The sequence below is a fragment of the Notolabrus celidotus genome, chromosome 3, assembly GCF_009762535.1.
Source record: "Notolabrus celidotus isolate fNotCel1 chromosome 3, fNotCel1.pri, whole genome shotgun sequence".
NCBI classification, from domain to species: domain Eukaryota; kingdom Metazoa; phylum Chordata; class Actinopteri; order Labriformes; family Labridae; genus Notolabrus; species Notolabrus celidotus.
Genome location: NC_048274.1, coordinates 38,241,902 through 38,247,382, shown reverse-complemented (window position 1 = coordinate 38,247,382; position 5,481 = coordinate 38,241,902). Strand labels below are relative to the sequence as shown.

At 38.3% G+C, this 5,481-nt stretch overlaps 1 long non-coding RNA gene across 1 annotated transcript; it reads left to right on the top strand.

The window, feature by feature from the left end:
• The first annotated feature begins 2,141 nt into the window (after positions 1 to 2,141).
• On the top strand, positions 2,142 to 3,470 carry LOC117810834. The gene is made up of 3 exons (XR_004630859.1): positions 2,142 to 2,769; positions 3,135 to 3,171; positions 3,392 to 3,470. It is a non-coding gene; the product is annotated as an uncharacterized LOC117810834 (long non-coding RNA).
• The last annotated feature ends 2,011 nt before the right edge of the window (positions 3,471 to 5,481 follow it).

Genomic DNA, 5,481 nt, shown 5'->3' with positions numbered 1-5,481 from the left:
AGACGAATCACGTTCCAAGTTATTCTAAAGGAGCCCGATGCAAGTCTCTGGATTTATGTGACTGGAAACAAAACTTGACAATGCTCCTCTTCTTACAGATGGAAACAAGCGCTGTATGCTGGGGTAAATCAAATAACATGACTGTATTTCAACATGTAGAAGAAGAAGAGAGATGTTTCAAAGAGTAAAAAAAAAATCCACTCAATTCAAGTTTGATTGTTCAAAAGTTTGATCTGTGTGACAAGTCACACTTCATCAGGCAACATATGATCAAAGAAAAGGTTTCTATGAAGGAGGACTAGGGCCTCTGAACACATTTTTTAAAGTTGGGTTAATATAAATATATAAAACAAATTCTGACTACTTTTACTTTAATTCAGACTTTCATTTCAGAATTTTGCTTTTATAGAGTTCTGAGATTAAATCAGATTTCTGATTTTATTTCCAGAATAACTATAAAAATCATATTTTTATTTTTTTACTGGCCTAACCGTATCCCTAGAACGTGTCCCTAATCCTGTTCTATAGGTTTCTTATGTGAGAGAGCTTCATACAGATTTCTGTTATTATCAAATCAGTGACTGCAACACTATTTCACAGTTCCTTTCCAGTGATACTGGTTAGTAAAAGTGGTATTTTTCTGACATTTTCAATCTTCAAACAACACTTTATACAAAAATGATGCATCATGATGTCACTACAGACTGTATGAAACATGGACATATTCTCAGCATCACTCTTAGCCTTCATAGGATCAGAATGTAAGAGTTATAGGAGTCAGTTGTTTTGGATAAAAAAAAATGAAATCTAGAGGCTAAAACATTTTTTGTATCAGACTGTTAACATTTGGTAAAACATCTAGGTCTCTTATCTTCTGCTGTAAAGCCTGCCCTGCAAAATCTTTGGGTCCAAATGGGCCAGGCTTTGAGTTTGGACCAGCATGTAAATGGTCTAGTTCGATCCTCATTTCACCTTTTAAGAAATGTTGCAAAACTAAGGCCCATTGTGTCCAAAGTTGAGCTTGGGATGATTGTTCATGCTTTTGTTTCATCTCCTTCAGACTTCTGTAATTCTCTGTTCAATTGTCTCAGCAGCACGTTTTTGAAACGTCTACAAGTGGTCCAAAACCCTGCAGCTACGCTCTTCACAAAACCATCCAGAACAGTCTAGAACAGGGGTGTCCAAAGTACGGCCCGGGGGCCAATTGCGGCCCAAGGTCCATTTATTGATGGCCCCAAGCTTCCATCTTAAAACGTGTTATTTATAGCACAGATATTAATCACATTCTGAATCATCTGTACATTTGCAGTTTCTTTCAAGCGCACAAACAAAACCAAAGTCAATCCAGAAACGTCTCAAAAAGCTTCATATGGACTACTTGTATAAAGCCAATGCACTCGGAACTCTGCAAGACGGCAATAAAGAAGAAACACAAGACCTCTTAAAGTTGCCAGGTTTTCAAATTAATGTTTTTATCATGATGTGAAAATGTTCTTGACACAAAAGAGGACACAAGACAAGATCAAAATTATGAAATTGTGCAGAAAAGGCAAAATTTGGTGAATAAAAGTAGTTTAGCACTCAGGAAAATAATTATTTAGTTCTTAAATTGTTGTCTGCTTGTCAGAAAAGTCTTAAAAACAACATGAAAAAGAAGTGTGGTGAAATCCAGATCATGATCCTTCCATAGGAAAATAATGATACAATATTTTTCCCACATTGCCCGACCATTTTCCTCCAGAAGAAGATAATGTTTGCTAATGTTTACGTGGCTTATGGAGAACTGAGGACTTCCTAGATACTGTTTTATTGAGAACATTTTTAAAATAATTGTTATTAAATAGAGATTTGATAGAAAACTTATGATTCCAAAGTTTCAGTAGGAGCCACTGGCCCTGAGTTATTCTGACAACATCATATGTGGCCCTCTTTGAAAAAAGTTTGGACACCACTGGTCTAGAAGGTCCCATGTCACACCCATACTTAAGTCCAGGCATGGACAGGCTATCTGGCGTACCGGGCAATGCCCGGTGGGCCGACGCACATCTTTGGGCCGGCCCTGGGCTGTCGTAATTTAACCCCAAAAGTATACTGTAACAGCTACTGTTTGTTAAATGTGTTCAGTGCAGATGTTCCTAATTCCTACAGTGTTGACAGTTAGTGAACGCATCAGTGAGAGGCACACAGTGCAGCAGGATGGAGGGGCTGAGATGTGTGAGTGAGAGTGTGTGAGCTTGAAGGACGAGAGACAGCACAGGAGAAGTTGTTAGTTCTTTCATTTAATCATTTTGGTTTTGTTAGTGGGCGTGGTCACGGCCGACAGTGACCAGTTCATAAAGCTCTTGTGTTCACTAATCGGCTCGTCATCATTGCAGAGTCCGGACGGACGTTACAATATTATAAATCATTTTATCGACCGCGATGATCCATTTGTTGATTTATGAAAAAACAATGACATCTCTCAGACTTCCTCAGCCCACCCCTCCCCTCCTGTTTGACCAAGGTTATCAAATGTTGCCATTAGAGCTGACAGGAGTTGGAGAGAAGTGAGTGGAAATGGATAAACAACAAAAGCGCAAGGGGGGTGCAGAAAAGCTGCGAGATAAAAAGCTAAAAACAAGTGGACAGCAAAATGTCCCAAACTTACTGCCGTGTTTGCCATCACCACCTCAAGTTAGACTGCGGCAGCAGGTGCGGCCCCTGTCCTCCAGGGGTGCTCCAGGGATGTGCCTTTCATCGGTGTGGACTTCACAGGCATGCTTCACATTTGTAAGTTTACTATACTGTATACTGTTGTTATGTGTTCTTACTGACATCCACCTGGATGGTCCTAAAGCCTACTACTTTTACAGAGTGACTGTAATGAATGCAACCATCTATTATTGCATTATTTTAAAGACACCAATACTGTCAATGTACATGTTTTGAAATAGTCTCATCCTCACTCTTGACCCACTTGTCCTCTCTTTCTCTCCCTTTGGAATGAAGGTTTGCCTTTACCTGATGTGGAGTTTACATGTGTTCTTTTTCTTTCATTGTGAGTTTATTAAATAGTTCTTATTTTCATTACAGAAGAGACAGTATCAGATGAATCTAGCATATCTGACCTGACCTCTGCTTTCTGTCTCCCTCAGAGCACCAAGGTCCATGCAGCCTTCTGTCTCAGCATATGTAAGTACAAAATAAGCTGTTATCTCTCTGTTCACCTAAACATTATTTAAACTATACCTTCACTGATCCCTGCTCTCTTTCTTTCCTTTGTCTGCCTGTCTCTGCATCTCTCTCTCTCTCTCTCTCTCTCTCTCTCTCTCTCTCTCTCTCTCTCGCTCTCTCTCTCTCTCTCTCTCTCTCTCTCTCTTTCTCTCATTCTCTCTGTTTTTCATACTGTAAGGTGCCACTTTGATGAGGAGCTCTTTATTTTACAGGGATATATGGTCTTACTGTGGTCTTAATTGTGTATTTGTATGAACAGTATATTTCATTAAACATTGAAAAGACATCACTAGCAGTGTTTCTTTGACATCCACTTTCACTTCAAGATGGAAATGATGACACTGTGTCCATCTCTCCCAAGATGAAAGTCTCTGTGAGTAGTGAAAGAGCGTATCCATTTTTTAACATGGTTACTCTCTTCCATGTAGGCTGCTGCGCTTTATTTTAATTTTTGAAACAACACAATGTGTACATATATCCTCTGGTATGTCATGTGCTTTCGCATATCGTATAAATAATCATGGTGGGCCGCCATGGCCAAAAATGCCAGGGTCATTTTTTGGTCCCAGTCCAGCCCTGCTTAAGTCTTTGCATTGACTCCCCATTGAGTTACGAATCCAGTTTAAAACTCTTGTGACTGGGTATGAAGCAACACATGGTCAGGCTCCAGCGTATATTGGAGAACTTGCTGAAGCCGTATAACTCCAGCAAGACTCTAAGGGTCCTCTAATCAGGGTCTGCTGGCTGTCCCTCGCACCATATTAAAACCTAAGGGTGACTGTGCTTTTGAGGTTGTTGCTCCACAACTTTGGAACAGTCTTCCTCCAGAACTGAGAGCTGTGGACACAGGTCATTTTTAAAAAGCAGTTGAAAACCTATTTGTTATTTATTTTTATGTCTGTTGTGTTTATGTATTTTGTCTACTTCGATGTAATTCTTGCTCTGTCTTCCTTGTTGCTTTCTATTCTGTTATTGTGAAGGACTTTGTGACGCCTGTTCTAGAAAGGAGTTATATAAATATTATTATTATTATCATTTCTTTCTGACACTCACAGAGACAGTCTGACTGCTGTGTTTTACTCCCCATCCCAAAAAATCTCCAAGATGTTTGTAGATAAATGATCAATAATGAAGCGCTAACTATAGCAATGAGCTATTTCAAGCTAAGTTTTTTCAATTTAGTCCAGTAACAAGATATGACAAAGAAGGCACAGTTATTGTCAAACAGTGGGGCACAGGTAAATGCTAACCTTATCTGTTGTCTAAAAGAGGCTAACTAGTTTTCAAAGATGTTCTGACCTAACGTCACTTTGGAGTTCCACCTTTCATCGTACGTATTGTCGCTTCTAAATGTTGAAGCTTTGAAATAACTCGATCAACTTGTAACACAGCAGTTTGACATTAGGACAGCAGCTTAGCTGAGCGGGAGGTCAGAGGAAAGTGACCGCCATATAGATATGGTCTGTGGTTATGTACTTGCTGCAAACACAGATTGACAATATATCAGTGGAGTTTAAACCTCAGCCAGGTGAAAGGTTAGAAGACAGCACTGGAAAAAATGCCCCAACAAAAACAAGAATAAAAAAGTGTTCTGCCCATAGAAGAAGTGAAAATGTGCTTGGTAAGATTTCTTAAAATAAGACATAATATTTAGAAAACTGTGATCTTAAAATTAGCAGGGAAAACTTATTTGAATCAATATTGTACCAGTATTTTAAAGCTTAGTGTCTCAGAATAAGACAGGAATGATAACAATTAGTATCTTTTCACTCAAAAAAAGATTTCTGCACTAATACATTTCATGTCAACTTCTTCATTTGAGATGTATTCACCTTCATTTGAGTTGTATTATAGCAGCACTTCTCTAGGTTTAAGACCATCTTGTACTTGAAATAAGATGACAAAGTTTAATTTGAGCATTTTGAGATATAATGTCTTCTCATAGTGAGCTGGATATGCTAATATTCAGTCATGTTGTTTTTTAGGATAAGCCAGCCATGCTCTACAGTAGGTGTTTCATTGTGTGCATGTAGTTTGAGGATGAATATTTTGATCTGATTTAGAAGAAACAGTGTCTGAAAACTGTAACCCATCTTTAAATACAACAACTTTTCTTTCTTTCTTTCTTTCTTTCTTTCTTTCTTTCTTTCTTTCTTTCTTTCTTTCTTTCTTTCTTTTATCAATGGAGCTGTTTTCTGATAGATTCTCCAATAAAATGCATTTACTTAAATCAAGTAAAGTGTTTGTCTTAAATCAAGATTATCCGTC